Source organism: Sus scrofa, chromosome 6, assembly GCF_054392235.1.
Source record: "Sus scrofa isolate SSC_HxYL_T2T_F1_AM1 chromosome 6, Sscrofa_HxYL_maternal_Yorkshire_Landrace_v2.0, whole genome shotgun sequence".
Classification (NCBI taxonomy): Eukaryota; Metazoa; Chordata; class Mammalia; order Artiodactyla; family Suidae; genus Sus; species Sus scrofa.
In genome coordinates this window covers 162,636,054-162,654,052 of record NC_139388.1, presented here as the reverse complement: position 1 = coordinate 162,654,052, position 17,999 = coordinate 162,636,054, and the positions used below count along the sequence as shown (strand labels likewise).

General features: G+C 45.9%; 1 long non-coding RNA gene across 1 annotated transcript in view; it reads left to right on the top strand.

The window, feature by feature from the left end:
* Positions 1–10,583: 10,583 nt before the first annotated feature.
* Positions 10,584–17,999, top strand: part of LOC106510717 (uncharacterized) — a 21,932-nt gene continuing 14,516 nt past the window's right edge. The window contains exons 1-2 of the long non-coding RNA XR_002345187.2: positions 10,584–10,728; positions 12,519–12,640. This is a non-coding gene — a long non-coding RNA (uncharacterized LOC106510717). The remainder of the gene's footprint in view (positions 10,729–12,518; positions 12,641–17,999) is intronic.

Here is a 17,999-nt window from a genome sequence, read left to right as displayed (position 1 = left end):
ATTGCAGCACTATTCACAATAGCCAGGACATGGAAACAACCCAAATGTCCATCGATAGATGATTGGATTCAGAAGATGTGGTATATATACACAATGGAATACTACTCAGCCATAAAAAAGAATGACATAATGCCATTTGCAGCAACATGGATGGAACTAGAGAATCTCATACTGAGTGAAATGAGCCAGAAAGACAAAGACAAATACCATATGATATCACTTATAACTGGAATCTAATATCCAGCACAAATGAACATCTCCTCAGAAAAGAAAATCATGGACTTGGAGAAAAGACTTGTGGTTGCCTGATGGGAGGGGGAGGGAGTGGGAGGGATCGGGAGCTTGGGCTTATCAGACACAACTTAGAATAGATTTACAAGGAGATCCTGCTGAGTAGCATTGAGAACTATGTCTAGATACTCATGTTGCAACAGAAGAAAGGGTGGGGGGAAAAAACTGTAATTGTAATGTATACATGTAAGGAAGGATAACCTGACCCCCTTGCTGTACAGCGGGAAAATTAAAAAAAAAAAAAGAAAATGCAAAATAAGGCAATTATATGATGCCATTTTTCAGATGAAACTGGAAAACATTTTAAATTAAAATGCCAACTTCTGGTGAAGATATGGGGAAATGGTCACTTTTAATACACTGATAGTTGGAATGAATCACCACATCCTTCTCAGAAAATATGTCAACATTTACTCATATTTAAAATATATACGTATATTGACCCAGCAATAAAGTTTCCTAAAGAAACGAAATATACTGGAGTTCCCATCGTGGCTCAGCAGAAACAAATTTGACTAGAATCCATGAGGACGCAAGTTTGATCCCTGGCCTTGCTTAGTGGATTAGGGATCCAGCGTTGCTGTGAGCTGTGGTGTAGGCTGCAAATGTGGCTTGGATCTGGCATTGCTGTGGCTGTGGTGTAGGCTGGCAGGCTGCAGATCTGAATCAACCCCTAGCCTGGGAACCTCCATATGCTGCAGGGGCGGCCCTAAAAAAAAAAAAAAAAGAATAAATGACTTCTATATCTATTGACCTGAAAGGTTGACAAAGATGTATTATTAAGTGAAAAAAATGAATTTAGAGAAAAATGCCTTTAATAGGAATCCAGTTTTACAAAAAGGAAACAATGAAAAAATCCTGTATGTGGATATATATCTTTGTACAGGATTGTATGAGGATAGAGAAATGTATGAAAGCCTGTATATTGGGTCATTTCCACTGGCTGCCTTAAGGAAGAGAGGGGAGTCAGAAGGTCTGAAAGAAAACAGGAGATAGGGAAGAAAAAAGTCTAACACAATGAAATCTGCCAATGCGATGATGTTGAGTATGCTTAACATCATACTCAACACCTACATTGATTTTGTAGGTGTTTGTCTGTGTTTATATTTTCGCTCTTTTAATGGATTAAACTTATCAGAGATTTGTTTATTCAAGGACAGAGGGAAAGGGACTATATTATCTCCCTTGTAGGTGCTAGATACTTTTCCTAAGATAATTAACTAACATTTACATTGACCTTTTTTATATGATTTAAAAAAAAAAAAAAAAAACCTGTTGAGGAGTTCCCTTCGTGGTTCAGTGGAAACAAATCTGACTAGTATCCATGAGGGCACAGGTTCCATCCCTGGCCTTGCTCTGTAGGTTAAGGATCCAGTGTTGCTATGAGCTGTGGTATAGGTTGCAGGCAAGGCTCGGATCCTGTGTTGCTGTGGCTCTGGTGTAGGCCAGCAGCTTCAGCTGCTGATTCGACCCCTAACTTGGGAACTTGCATATGCCTCAGGTGCAGCCGTAAAAAAGCAAAAAGAAAAACAATCCTGTTGAATCATCTATTGTCTTAGTAGGTATTATTTCAGTTTTTCAGACTTTTTTTTTTTTTAGGGCTGTATCTGCAGCATATGGAGATTCCCAGGCTAGAGAATCAAAGCTACAGCCACAGCAATGCGGGATCCAAGGTGCATCTATGACCTGCACCACAGCTCACAGCAGTGCCGGATCCCTAACCCATTGAGTGAGGGCAGGGATCAAACCCTCGACCTCATGGTTACTAGCCGGTTTCATTTCCACTGCGCCACAATGGGAAATCCTATTTTTTCGGACTTCTTTTCTTCAGTAACCATTTGCTGAGTACCCAGTCCATGGGGTCTTATGGATACCTAGCAGGAGCTACACATGAGACCCTGAGGCTCACTGGGCAGAAGTATCTTGCTCAGTAGCTATGGGAGCTACCACATGCTCAGTACTGTGCTAGACATTTTAAAAAATAGTAACACTCAGTTCAAGATGAGGAAAGTGAGGTACACATGGATTAGTAACTTATTCAAGGTCACAGAGTGAATAGCCAATCTTCCAAAACCCAGGTCTATTTGACCATATGGACCTGGCTGTATTTCTGGTCGATTTCATGCATGCTCACGGTTTCAAGCATCTTTTACAGGATGGTGACACTGCAGTTTGTATCTTCAGCCCATCCCCGACCCCCAAGTCTCAGACAGTATCTCCTAGATGCCCCATGGTCCTCTCGTGTGTAGACGCAACAGGTCTTCTCTTCCTCGACAAAACTGGCAGGCCCGGCATTACACCTCAGAACCCCTGGTTCAGCCAGGATACCTCTGCTCCAGCCTCACTCAGTCAAGGCCTCATGGATTCACTTCTCAAATACTCAGAACCTCTTGCCTCTTCTCCATCTCTAGCACCACTTCAGGACTTTTATCTTCTCTTGCCCACATGACCACCTGGCCCCCTAACGGGTCTCTCTGCTTCTAGTCTTTACTCCCTTCAAATTCACCTCTATGCCAGAAACAAGGTGACATCACAACTGGAAATCCCACCTTGTCACTCTGCTCTGAGCATTTTCACCTGCTGTCTTCTCCCTCTGGAATGCTCCTCTACATAATTCCCACCCCGACCAGAATACCTTGTGTACTGTTCTGTACATAGCCACGTGTTTTGTGGTTGTGCTTGTGACTCTTATCTCCCCGTTAGTATGTGACCTTGAAGTCAGAAATCCTGTCTTACTCATCTGGGTCTCTTCAGTGACGGGGACAGTGCTTGTCCTATCGTAGGACCCAATAAATATTTGTGGAACCAACGGATGTGCAGGTGTCTGTGCTCTTCTTGCTTCCACCCTTGATCCCCATGTAATAATCTGTGATCCACAGAGTATCGAGAATGAACCTTTGTTTTTTTTTTTTTATTTATTTTTATTTATTTATTTATTTATTTATTTATTTTATTTTTTGTCTTTTGGGAGCTGTACCCGTAGCATATGGAGGTTCCCAGGCTAGGGGTTGAATCAGAGCTGTAGCTGCCTGTCAATACCACAGCCATAGCAAGACAGGATCTGAGCCGCGTCTGCAACCTACACCACAGCTCACAGCAACGCCAGATCCTTAACCCGCTGAGCAAGGCCAGGGATCGAACCCTCAACCTCATTGTTCCTAGTCAGATTCGTTTCCACTGCACCACGACGGGAACTCCGAGAATAAACCTTTGAAAATGCCAGAGAAGTCATATGTATCTCTTACCTGCTCAAAAGTTTCCACCTCACTCAGAGCGAAATCCCTTACTATGTCCTACAAGGCCCTATGTGGTCTGGGTCCTCATTTTGACCTCGTTTCCTAACCTTCTCTCCTTTTCTCACATCTCCGTGGTCCCGCTGGCTCCCTGATTGATCTGAACACACGCCAGGCGTGCTTCTGCCTCAGGGCCTTTGCATGTGTGGTCCCTTGATTGTAGTGCTCTTTCCGTAGCTATCTGCATATTACTTTCCTCACTTGTTTGAGGTCTTGGTTTGCCTTGTCAGAAAGTTCTACACTGACCACCCTAAATAAAATGGCACTCCTGTCCATTTTTTAATATCCTAGCCTGCTTTCTCTTTGGAGTATTTGCCATCCCTTGATGCAGTTATTTATTTCTTTATTGCGTTTCCCCCTAACACACAAAGAATTTAGATTGGAGTTTCCTGGCGGCTCAGCAGGTTAAGGACCTGGCATCATCACTACTGTGGCTTGGGTCACTGCTGTAGTATGGGTTTGATCCCTGGCCTGGGAACCTCCTCATGCGGAGGGTGCAGCCAGGAAAAAAAAAAAAAATTAAGCTTCATGGGAGCAGAGTCTTTTTTTTTTTTTTTAAGTGACATCATGAGAAATCTACTTTTATTTTATTTGGCCACACCCTCCGGCATTCAGAAGTCCCAGGGATCAAACCCATACCACAGCCACAGCAATGACCATGCTGGATCCTTAAAATGCTGAGCCACTAGAGAACTCCCAGTCTTTGCGTTGTTCCCTGATACATCTTTAGAACCCACAACAGAGCTAGATCTCCATAACTCTTTATTGACTAGTTGATGACTAATTGTGGATATGTAGGAAAGGCATCTAATCAATCAGGGAATGCTTCTTGGAGGAGGTGATACCTGCGTGCCTTCTTCAAGGACAGAAGTAGCTAATTGGATGGTTGAGGTGTATGCCTGGCAGAGAAAGCAGAGTAAGAAAGACACAGAACTGTGAGATACCTGACTGGTATGGCTGGAGTGGAGGACACGTGGAGGAGACAGGAGAAGAAGGCAAGGACCAGGATCAAACTTGATCCTGATGTCTTTGGAGCATCAGGAAGGTGTTTGGACTGATTCCATGCAGGAACGGGTTAGTTTTTTGGTTGTCAGACTGGAATAGAAGAGAAGCTGGAACAGAGAGAGAGAGACCAGTAGTAGGAAGCTTCATTTATAAAAAAACCAAAGTGTTCTGCTAACTTAGGAACCCAGAGTAAGTTGAAGACAAATTGCTCCCTGGCTGAAAGGCTTCAATGGTGATAGTTGGAAAGTTAAATGATTGCAGAGATATGCTTTGGAGATTTGGAAAGCAAGCTGTGTTATTTGTGGCTGTTTTCTCCTTGATGCATGTGCAGAATTTCCATGAACGCTAATGGAGCTATTCTGAGTGCTTGCCAAAGGGAAGGAGGCTTGCAGACATCCATCCAAGCTTGCCCACCCACTAAAAAGCACCTATGAACTCCAACCTCTTAAAAATAAAAGGGTTCAAAGGGGGGAGGGGTCAGCTCCTGAGATGGTGGGAGAGAAGTTGCTGGATCTCTGAGTTGCCTATGAGTCTAGGTATGAAGACATATGCCTATGTCTTCTAAATGTGTTCAGTTGCTAGATGAAATTTGGGAGAGTAAATACCATTAGAATCTGCTCTAGCAGCTTATTGATCCTTTTCTTGTGGTGGTTAAATCGGAGGTCCCGGCCTTTGAAGTAGGGACCATGTCTGTTTTCATTCACTCATCAAACAAATGTTGCCTGACTGCTTTGTGCCAAGAACTAGGCTGGCTCTGGAGAAACTGCAGTGAATGAGACCTAATTTCTGCCCTTCATGAACTCCTAGTCTGACGGGGAAATAGACACATAGGAAAATAATTACAGTACTGCATATTAAGTATTTATCGTAGATATTTATTTAAAACGTTGATGAAATGGAGAAAGCGATTAACACCAGTCTAAGGGAAGGAAAGTCTTCACACAGAGTTAACACCAACTGCCTCTGAAGGGTAGTTAGGAGTTCTTAGCAGGGGGTCTGTATGTATGCAGAAGCACGGACATGTGAAGTGCGTGGCTCAGAGTTCCCGTCGTGGCGCAGCGGAAACGAATCCGACTAGGAACCATGAGGTTGTGGGTTCGATCCCTGGCCTCAGTGGGTTAAGGATCCAGCATTGCCATGAGCTGTGGTGTAGGTTGCAAATGTGGCTTGGATCCCGAGTGGCTGTGGCTGTGGCTGTGGTGTAGGCCAGTAGCTACAGCTCTGATTTGACCCCTAGCCTGGGAACCTCCAAAAGCAAAAAAAAAAAAAAAAAAAAAGAAAAGAAAAAAGAGAGAGAGAGAAAATAAATAAAGTGCAAGGCTCATTTCAGTAAAGGCAAATAAAACGGGTGGTGGAAGCACAAGGGTCTTAGGAAGGGAAAGAAATGGGGCAAATAAGGCCCTGGAGGCCTTATGAAAGAGTTTGGGCTTTGGCCTTCGGATCATTGGAAGCCTTGAAGTTTCTGAAGATATGCACCTAGTGCTAGTAAGATGTGCGTTTTATGGGTTTTTTTTTGTTTGTTTTGTTTTTGTCTTTTTAGGGCTGCACCCTCAGCATATGGAGGTTCCCAGGCTAGGGGTCCAGTCAGAGCTGTAGCTGTCGGCCTACTCCACAGCCACAGCAACGTGGGATCCAAGACGTGTCTGTGACCTATACCACAGCTCACGGCAACGCCGGATCCTTAACCCACTGAGCGAGGCCAGGAATTGAACCCGCAACCTCATGGTTCCTAGTTGGATTCGTTAACCACTGAGCCATGACGGGAACTCCAAGATGTGCATTTTAAAAAGATGAAAATATTCTCGCATAAACAGATATTTAAGAAAAGACTTTAAATGAAAAGACTCCAACAATTTAAGGCAAAGGAAAGAAACACTAGAGATTCAGTAAATTAGAGATTTTTTTTTTTTTTTTTTGACAAATGAAGTTGAGAGTTTAGCAAACAGATATCATTAGAGAGTCCCAAGTTTGAAAAATGGCAGGAAGCTCAGATAATGCATTTATTGTGTTCAGTGGTGAGGGAACAGGCAGCTGGCCTTTTTTCATTTATAGAATATCAGGTTTTTAAACTTGTGTCTGTCAACCTTGGTTTTCTTTTGCTGCAGCCTCAGGCCTCAGAGCCTCACTCTGAGATTTGTAATGTGTTTTGGGTGCATTTATCACAGCCGGATGGGGCGAGGGCTCAGTTTGTTACTGCCCATTATTGCTATCGAAGGGAGTCTATCCAGAAAACAAGCCTTTGGAGCTTCGATTAGTTTGGTGACACTGCCTTGGTTTCGGAAGAGATGATTTGATTGGATGACAGTGTATTTTCTTTTAAATCAACCAAAATGATATAATTGCTATCAGGAATAGGCTTACCCATAAGCTAAGGAGGTTGGTTTCAAGGTCCAGGAAGACCAGGATGTCCCATCAAATGCTCCTTTTGTCATCTTGTTAAAATCATTGATTCAGTGCCTATTTATTGAGTTCTCATGTGCCAGGTCCACAGGTCACAGGAAACTCCTGGTCTCATGAAGCCCCAAGAAGCTCCTGGTCTCATGAAGGAGACAGATAAAGCATTCTTCAAAAGGCAAATAATTATGAAACATGGAAATTCAAAGAAGAAGATAAATAAGCCAATAAACACATTAAAAGATGCTCAACCTCACTGGTCATCAGGGAATGGCAAAGGTGAATGCCATCCTTGAAGACCTAAAGAATGCAGAAATAGTGATCCTATTATCTCTCTGTTTAATTCACTGATCTGGCCCCTACAAAACTCAGATGGACCCTGGAAGATGCCAGTGAACCACAGCAAGGTCCACCAAGTGGTAGTTCTAACTGCAGATGTGGCACCTTTCCTAGAGTACATTAATATGTGCTCAGGTACATGGTATGTAGCCATTGATCTAGTGAATGTTTTTCTTTTTCTTTTCCTTCCCTATCAGAAAAGATCAGAGTTCACATTCACTTAGAACAGACAAAAGTGTACATTCACAATCCTGCTCGAGGGCTGTTAACTCTCCCGCCCTCTCACCACCTCGTCTGGGAAGACCTGTACTGCCTAGATATCTTGCAGAACATCTCACTGATCTGCTGTGTTAAGGACACCCGCTAATTGGACTAGATAAGCAAGAAAGAGCAAGCATATTGGAAGCCTTAGAGAGACGCATGCATTGCAGAGCATGGAAGAAAACACTATGATCTTTCAGGGGCCTGACAGATCAGTGAAATTTTTAGGAGCCAGTGATCTGGGTTATGCCAGGCACACTCCCTCCAAAGTAAAAGATAAAATATTGCATCTCCTGTTCCCCCATTACAAAGGAAGCACAATGCCTGGTAGGCATCTTTGGGTTTGAGAGGCAGTACAGACCTGGGAATACTGCTTCATCCCACGTAGTGGATACACAGAGGCTGTCTGTTTTGATGGAGGCCCAGCGTGGGAAAGGACTCAACAGCAGATCTAGGCTAGAGGACAAGAAGCCTTGCTGTGGGAACCATATGATCTGGCAGAATTCATGGTATCTGAGGTTTCTGAAGTGGGGAAAGATGCCTGTGGAGTTTATGACAAGGCCTAGTAGGAGAATCACAGTCTAGTCCCTGGGGCTCTGGATCAAGTCCATGCCATCTGCAGCCAGCAGTGACACACTTTCCAAAATACAGCTCCTGGTTTGCTGCAGGACTCCGGAAGAGGCATTGACCACGGATCATCAGGTAGACCATACAGCCAGAGCTGCTCATCGTGAGCTGGCTTCTATCAGCTCCACCAAGTCAGAGGGTCAGACAAGACCAGCAATTTTTCGTGAGACGGACATGGTACAGCTGCAGGTAGGCACAGCAGGGCCACAGGCAGAAGGTAGCTGCATGAGCAGGTGGCCCAGATGCCTGTGTCACCCAGCACCTTTGCACCAGTGCTGCTCCCTCAGCTCACACATGGCTGCCTCGGGAGCTCCTCCTGTCCAGCTGGAGGAAAAGAAAGGCAAAATTTGTTCATGAGTGGCTCAGCTCAGTATGTGTGAGCAAGCCAAAAATAGACCCTTGCTGCCCTGTGGGCCTCTCACAGGGGTGTCCGTGAAAGACAATAGAGGAGAAAACCCTTCCAATGGGCAGAGCTTTGAATGGTACATGCAGTCATCTCCTTTTTGTGGAAAGAAAAAGGGCTCAAGGTTAGACTGTACATGGGTCTCATGGGCAGCAGTGAAAGGCATGGCTGGTTGGTTAGGGGTCTAGAAGGATAGATTAGAAAACTGGGGGAGTTCCTGTTGTGGCATAGCAGAAATGAATCTGACTCACATCCATGAGGACACAGGTTTGATCCCTGGCCTCACTCAGTGGGTTAAGGATCTGGCATTGCCGTGAGCTGTGGTGTAAGTTGCAGATGCAGCTCAGATCTGGCGTGGCTGTGGCTGTGGCATAGGCCAGCAGCTGTAGCTCCGATTGGACCCCCTACCCTGGGAACCTCCATATTCCATGGGTGGGGCCCTAAAAAGCAAAAAAAAAAAAAAAAAAAAAAAAAAGAGGGGGCATCAAGTGTGAAGACCATGTTAGCATCTACCAGAGAGTATATACCGTGGAAGAAGCATTAAATAACCACATATATGCAGTTAACATCAGCCACATCTAAGGCCACCCCAGCGCTGGCACAAGGGATTCCTGTGTCAGCACCATGCTCTAATCAGCTGAGCTAAGGGGTGCCTATAAGCAGTAACCATGGTGGCATGGAGAGAAGGTATATATAGGCCCAATTGAATGGGTCCCCACTCCCTGAGACTGATGGAGCTGTTGCTGATGCTGAGTGTTCAACTCGCCAATTACAAAGACCAACTCCGAGTCTCAGCTATGTCTCTATCCCTTGAGGAAAACAACCAGCCACTTGACAAGTTGATGTTATTAAACCCCTGCTACCTTGGAAAAAAACTGATTCATCTTCACTGAAATAGGCGTATGTCCTAGATAGAAGGTGCTTTGCTGGTAGGGCTTCCTCCTGCACAACAACTCAAGGGTTTACAGAGTAAACCTTAGTCTACCAGATGGGATCCCGTATGACTCTACAGCAGTGGGAGCATGGCCGTGGAGGCATCTCATCCTGTCACGTGCTGCACCATTTTGAAGCTGCCAGCTTGGATCTGTAGGCGGCTCAGCTGAGGCACTAGCTCAGAAACAAAACTCTGAGGATAGGGCGCCATCCTCCAGGATGCAGCATATATTCTGAATCGAAGACCATTGCATGGCGTTTTTCTCCAATAGGTAGAATGCATGGGTCCAGCAATCGGGATGAAAGCAGGAGTGGTTTTATGTGTACCGTCACTCCCAGGGAGCATCTGTGCTTCCTGTCCCCATGATGCTAGGTTCTGCCGGTTTGGAGGTCCTGATTCTCAAAGAGACAACACTTCAGACAGGGGAAACATCAAGATGACTGTTGAACTTTTCGCTAGGTCTGCCACCCAGGCACTTTGAGCTCCTTGTGTCAAGGGACCAGCAGGCAAGAAGCAGTCACCATTCTTTCAGGGATAATTAACCCTGATCATCAGGAGGAGGTAAGGCTGCTGTTAAGCACTGGAGCAGGGAGGTACATCTTTGGTACCCAGTTGAGCCGTTTGGAAACCCCTTGATGCTCCCTTGTCTAATGCTTAACAGTAAATAGGCAAGTGCAGGGCCACGCCCTAAGAGGATAAGTTGACCACAGGCTCAGGCCTCTCAGGACAGAGGGTCTAGATCATGCCACCACATAGGTCACGGAGACCAGAAGAGATGCTAGCTGAGACCTGCAAGAGCTGCTCCCAGAAATTAAAAGAAGTTTAGCTGGATGGCCCAAGGTGTGAGCTCTAGAGGTTGCTCTTCTGCGCTGCCCAGCCCCCATCCCTATGACCAATGCAGCTATTCCCCTTCAGCTAGCAGCCCTTGCTGGGAATTCCCTCAGCTGGAAAGAGTTACCTCACCCCAGGTCATACCCCTTCTCCAGGGCAGGTTGATTGAGGGTTATAAAGGACTGTTTCCATTGCCCCAATTCAGCACAACTCTGAAGGACCATCCCAACTTCACAGCTCTGTGGCACTGGCTGAGGTCTCAACTACAGCATCGCCCAATTGATCTCTGCTTAATCTTGCTCCTCTTCCTCCCTCCACCCAAGGACAACTCCTAATAAGTGCCCTCTATGGTGAGTTCTCTCCTTGGCTCAGTGGTTAACAAATCCTACAACTATCCATGAGGATGCGGGTTTGACCCCTGGCCTCACTCAGTGGGTTAAGGATCCAGCATTGCCATGAGCTCTGGTGTAGTTTGCAAATGTGGCTTGGATCCCAAGTGGCTGTGGCTGTGGTGTAGACCAGTAGCTACAGCTGATTTGACCCCTAGCCCGAGAACCTCCATATGCTGCGGATGTGGCCCTAAAAAGACCAAAAAAAAAAAAAAAAATTCCTGTATGCTAATCACCATTTCAGAATCTCCTCCCTAGGGAACTGGACGTGCAGCCTGGCTCTTATTAGTTGTTGGTAACAACTCTCAGAGCAGGGCTCAGCAAAATTTTTCAAAAAGGAACAGATAGGAGTTCACACTGTGTCACAATAGGATGGGTGGCATCTTGGGAGTGCTGGGACCCAGGTTCTATCCCTGGCCCTGGAACTCCATATGCCTCGGGATGGCCAAAAAAGACACAAAAGGGACAGATAATAAAGATTTCAGGCTTTGTGGGCCGCGTGGTCCTTGTCAAAGCTACTCACCTCTGCTGTTGTTTTGCTAAAGTAGCCATAGATGGTATGTAAATGAATGGGTATAGTTGTGTTCCAATAAAACTTACAGAAGCAAGCAGTGGGCTGCATTTGGTCTGTGGACCTTAGTTTGCCAACCCAGCTCTAGAGAAATATTTTTATATGTGCACAGAGGAGGCATGTGCAAGCATTTTTAATTGGAACATGATTTGTAATAAAATTTTTTAACACAAGCAAACAATATACATTAGAAGAATGGTTAAATTGTGGTACTTGCAGAATACCACAATTTGAGAATAGTATACAGCAGATGAAAAAGAATGAGTTTAGATCTATGTAGCAGCATTATTCAATAGAACTATAATGTGAGCCACATAAGTAATTTAAAATTTTCCAGTAGCCATATTAAATATGTAAAAAGAGGAATTCCCGCACTGGTGCGATGGGTTAAGGATCTGACTGAAGCGAATAGGGTTGCTGTGGAGGCATGGGTTATCCCCAGCCCAGCACAGTGGATTAAAGGATCCCACATGGCTGCAGCTGCAGCATAGATCACAGCTGCAGCTCTGATTCAATCCCTGGCCTAGGAACTTCCATATGCTGCAAGTGCAGCCATAAAAAAAAAAAAAAAAAAAAAAAAAAAAAAAAGGGATTTCCCGTTGTGCCTCAGTGGTAATGAACCCAACTAGTATCCATGAGGATGCAAGTTCGATCCCTGACCCTGTTCAATAGGTTAAGTAAGTATCCAGCGTTGCTGTGAGCTGTGGTGTGGGCTGGCAGCTGCAGTTCCAATTCAACCCCTAGCCTGGGAACTTCGATATGCCACAGGCGCAGCCCTAAAAATAAAAAAAAAAAAATGTAAAAAGAAGGTGAAGTTAGTGTATTTTGAGCCCTGGAGGTCCCACTGTGGTGCAGTGGGATTGGCAGTGTCTTGGGAATGCAGGGATGCAGGTTTGATCCCCGGCCCAGCACAGTGGATTAGGGATCCCGCATTGCCGAAGCTTGGGTCTTGACAATGGCTTGGATCCGATCCCTGACCCGGGAACTCCATATGCCATGGGGCAGCCTAAAAAAGTAAAAAAAGAAAGAAAAAAAAAAATATATATATATATTTGAGCCCTATACACCCCAAAATATCATCTCTTCAACATATAATCAAAATTAAAATTATTAATGGAATAATTTACATTCTTTTATGGTACCAAGTCTTTGGGATCTGATGTTTATTTTACACTTACAGCACATCTCACTTTGGGCTACCAGCCTGACGCAAAGAGCAGGGCTGCCTGAGAAAGCACTAAAGGTTGCATTGCTTCAGAGCCAGAAAATGAACGCATGGCCCATAGGAGATTCGCTTCAGAGGTAAGCAGCCCACGTAGCCATGGGGGACACGATTGGAGGCCAGTCCGAAAGGGAAGATGCCTGCAGCATTGTCACAGGGGCCTGGAGCCAGTACTTGAGCTGATCATGTATCAAGATTTTTTTTTTTTCTTTTTAGGGCTGCACCTGCAGCATATGAAACTTCCCAGGCTAGAGGTCAAGTCAGAGCTACAGCTGCTGGCCTGTGCCACAGCCACAGCAATGCCAGATCTGAGCTGCATCTGTGACATATGCTGCAATTGCAGCAATGCTGGATCCCTAACCTGCAGGTCGAGGCCAGTGAACAAACCCACATCCTTATGGATGCTAATTAGTCCTTAACCCACTGAGCCACAATGGGTACTCCTCAAGATTTTTGAAAGTATGGTTTTGAAGAGGCTGTGTGGCAGAGGCAACAAACACACAAAGGGCCCAGGTCCCCAGTGCCTGGTGCAGGCCTTGGGCTCAGCAGGGCTCCGTGCACATGTGCTCAGTGAATGGTACCTCCAGGCCAAGCTGGCCCATCAGAGCCCAGCAGCCCAGCAGCTCAGCAACCCAGCGGTGTGGTCCTTCCCACCCAGGAAGAGCTGTTCCCAAACGGCCCGACAGATGGCGTGGAGCCCGGAGGCCAGGCACTGCTTGTATTAGTGAGTTGCTTTTGCTCGGAATAGGATTAGCATAAATACTGTCCCAGACAAGTGGATAAGGAAAAGCTCTGTTAGTTACATCAGATTTTGTTTCCCTGCCACACTCTGGAACGCTCTCTCCTTTGGTTGTGTAGCCCAGGGTACTGCTAAGAGAGGTCGAGTGGGGTGGGCGTAAGGGGTCACACAGAATCCTTCTCCGTCCCTTCCTCCCATCCATAATGATGAAGGTGAAGGTGTGAAGAGAGTGGCTACCACATACCCTCTACAACCCTCCTAACAGCCCTGCAAGGCAGGCCAGACTCCCTGTCCTCATTTGCCACATGAAAATCTGATGGCTCAGTGAGGTTCGGAGACTTGCCAAGGTCGCTTAGCCAGTGAGTGGCAGAGAAGGCACCAGGCCCAGGGGTGTGGACTGATGGTTTGACTTGCGTTCAAGGCCTTTCCTGAGGAGGCCAGCCTCCCCCTCCAGCAAAGCCGCCATGGTCTTCCCGATGCCCGGGCATCAGCCTTGCGTCCCTCAGCAAGGAGCCCAGTCAAAGGCAGGCATTTGCCCTATAAAACTTATGTATTCTAGCTAAGACGCATCTCCCTTGTTTTAGCCTCTTCAGCTCCATGAAGATTTTCACTTTTGGGGGTTAGGGAGTCGCTTTCCACAAAGAAACAGAGTTTGCAAAAACCACTTTGTATTGGAGTTCCCCTTGTGCGCGGCAAGTTAAGATCCCAGCACAGTGGATTAGGGGTCCCGCATTGCCAAAGCTGGGGTCTTGACAATGGCTTGGATCCGATCCCTGACCCAGGAACTTCCATCTCCCATGGGAGTGGCCAAAAAAAAGAGAAAAGAAAAGAAAAAAGAAAAAAAATCTGCTTTGTACTAATATGTATAAAAACTATAAAATACTTTATATATATTATCTCACTTTTTTATTTCAAAAAAAACGTACGATTTAAACAAAATAAGAGATTACAAAAAGGCGTATTGTGACAAGTATGCCTCCCTCCTCCTCTGCACCCCCGTCTCCCGCTTTCCCTCCCAGAGACCACCCTGTGCAGCCCAGTCCTTGATATCCTGAGAGTCCGTGAATTACTACTCCTTTAATCCTCTCTGCAGCCCTTAGAGATAGGCATTATTATCCTTGTATTACACATCAGCAAACAAGTTCAGAGACAGGAAGCCGCTTACTCAAAGTCACACAGCTTTGATGAACAGAGCTGGGATCTCTCCCTAGATGAACTGACTCTAACCCTGTGTGTGTTCACCCCTGGGGCCGCCTCGCCTCCCCCCAGGAGGAGAAGACAGGAACATTGAGCTGAGAAGCAGATGCTGGGCAGACGCATTGACAGGCTTTTGCCCCATATACCAGTCTTGCAGCAAAGAATTCAAATTGGGCCTCAGTAAAATGACAAATTATGACCTGTCACGGACCTTCGAGGTTATTGACCAATGGTCAAGACCTCAAATAATCGAATCATGAATCCTCTAGTCATCACTCTTGCTCTTTCCTGCCTCCTTGTGCCTTTGTGGCCCTGTGGAGGGGTCGGCTCCGACAAGCTGCTTGGTATAAACTTGGTCATGTGAGGCAATGAAACAACAACCGTGCAGCTCTAACCCCCAGCTCGTGCTCAGCTCTGCCTTCATGCTGGGCCAGGAACCGTCACCTCTCTGGGCCTTAGTGTCTTCACTCGTAAAATGGGAATAACTACGCCTGACCTCAAAGCTTTGAGGCTCCTCAAGTGAGATGCTAAATGCCGAATGGCATGTAGCAAAGCCTCTTGCAAATGCGGTTACTTTTTTTTTTTTTAGGGCAATAGACTTTATTTTCTTGTTTTTAATTATAATCAATTGTTATTTCCCCAATACATTTTTTTCCTACTGTACAGCAAGGTGACCCAGTCACACACATACATGTATACATTCTTTTTTCTCCCATTATCATGCTCTGTCATATGTGACTAGACATAGTTCCCAGTGCTACACAGCAGGATCTCATTGCTAATCCATTCCAAAGGCAATAGTCTGCATCTATTAACCCCAAGCTCCCCATCCACCCAACTCCCTCCCCCTCCGCCTTGGCAACCACAAGTCTATTCTGCAAGTCCATGATTTTCTTTTCTGTGGAAAGGTTCGTTTGTGCCATATATTAGATTCCAGATATAAATGATATCATATGGTATTTGTCTTTCTCTTTCTGACTTACTTCACTCAGAATGAGAGTCTCTAGTTCCATCCATGTTGCTGCAAATGGCGTTATTTTGTTCTTTTTATGGCTGAGTAGTATTCCATTGTGTATATTTAACAATAAAATTTGGAGGCAGTCTGACAGTCCCTAGGTAAAAAGTGTTGGCTACATTCACAACTGTGGTGTGTTCACATCTTTCCATGCTTCTCACCAACCTTCATCTGTCAAATCTGTTACAGTTTATAAAATCTTTTTTCATCTATTGTCTCTAGTCCTTACCCAAGCCCTGAGAGGCAGAATGCAGCCAGAATGATCACCCCCAGTTTACAAAAGAGGAAAGTGAGGTTGCAAGAGGGCCAGTGCCTTGCCCAAGGTCAGAGAGCCAGTGAGAGGGGATCCTCATACCTGGCCAGGTCCCTGCCCTGCCTTCGGCCACAGCCTCCTTAGCCTGGCACTGGAGGCTCATCAGGATCTGGCCCCTGCACCCCCATGTTCATCTTTCAACACCCCCCTTATCTTCCAGGTGTGGCATCACTCCTCCCACATTCAGTGACCTTTCTCAGCCCCTTGCCTTTGCACCTGGTGTTCACAGGCTGCCCGGTGAACTCCTGCCACCCTTTGTCAATCCCTCCTACAGATCCCATGACGGGTGCCTGACACGGTAACTTGTCATCACCACCGTATTTTGCAGAGATATCCAGGGCCCAGGCTCTGGAGCCAAACTACCTGGGTTTAAATCCTGGTTCAGGAGTTCCTGTTGTGGCTCAGTGGGTTACGAACCCAACTAGTATCCATGAGGATGCGGGATCAATCCCTGGCCTCTCTCAGTGGGTTAGGGATCTGGTGTTGCTGTGGCTATGGCAAAGGCTGGCAGCTGCAGCTCTGATTCCACCCCCAACCCAGGAACTTCCATAAGCCATGGGCGCAGCCCTTAAAAAAAAAAAAAAAAATTCCTTGCTCACCCACGAACCGGCTGAGTGATGCTGGGCAAGTAAGTTACCTGATATCTCTGTGCTATGAGATATGTTCTTGACTATTTCATGAGAGTACCTTCTGGTGGTTTGTGAGACGTAAATAGTACGTGTAGAACAATAAGCACAGGGTCTGGCGCAGAATAAGCACTCAATTTAGATATCATTGTTTTGTCTATTATTTGTATTCAGTGATGCCTACCAGCTCCCAGTCCCCGGGCTGGGCACACCAAGCTGACTCAGACGCCGTGTCTGGCTTCGGAATCCAGGGGAGGACTGGAACACCTCATGACAGAGCATTCATTCTGACCAACTTGCTCTTTTGTTTAAATCATCCTGGGCCCCGTTCATGGGCTCCGAGGAGCAAGCGGCCTTCTGCAGCCACATCCCCGCCCCACTGAGCCCCGGTGCCCCCGCTCCATTGACTCTCTCATCCATGGGCATGGCTTTGTCAGATCCCCTTTTCTCCATGATACCCCTGAGACAGGCTGCCCCCAGAGCCAGGGAAAAGCCAGCCACGGGACAATGTATCTCCCCGGGCTGCTTCCCCAGCAGAGATTTCCATTCTGTTCCTGTCACAGTGTCACAGATCTGGCTCAATTACAGATCTGCTTCTGGCTAGATTGGGGCAAGAACCTGCCTAGATATGCCAAGTAGCCCCAAGGAGAGCCATGGGCCCTTTCAAACCTGGAGCCTCAGAGAGCTTGGGGCTCATTCAGCCACCTCCCTTGTCACACATGAGGAAACTGAGGGGGGAAATGGGGGGACACTCCAAGCTCCCACCTGGGGAAATGGGTCCAGGGTGAAGTCTAATATGCACCCCTGAGTACCATCAAGGGAGCTTATTTTACTGTATGTGAGTCTATGACTTCATTTTTACCCAAATAGCTTGTTTGCTTGCTTGATTGCTTTTTGGCCGCACCAAGGCATGCGGAAGTTCCTGGGCCAGGGATTGAACCTGTGCCATAGCAGTGACAGTGCCAGATTCTTTTTTTTTTTTTTTTTTTTTTTTTTTTGTCTTTTTAAGGCCAGACTCGCGGCATATAAAGGTTCCAAGGCTAGAGGTTGAATCGGAGCTATAGCTGCTGGCCTACACCACAGCCACAGTAGCACCAGATCTGAGCCACATCTGCAGCCTACCCTAGAGATCATGGCAACTCCAGATCCTTAACCCACTGAGCAAGGCCAGGGATTGAACCTTTGTCCTCATGGATGCTAGTCAGATTCATTTCCGCTGAGCCACGATAGGAACTCTGTCAATGCTAGATTCTTAAGACACTGATCCACCAGGGAACTTCCCAAAGAGCTTTCTTTTTATATAACAAAAATATTTACTATGGAAATATGCTTTGAAATTTAAAACTAAAGCAAAACATTGGCTTTTATTAACAAAAACCCTCTCCATACAGACACATTAAGAATATATTAGATACAGCCTAGTACACTTGAAATGAATACAACATGGTAAGTCAACTATACTCCAATAAACATTTTTAATTAAATTAAAATTAAAAATGAACGTATTAGATGCAGCCTAAACATTGCCTAGCTTTACCGACCTGTGATT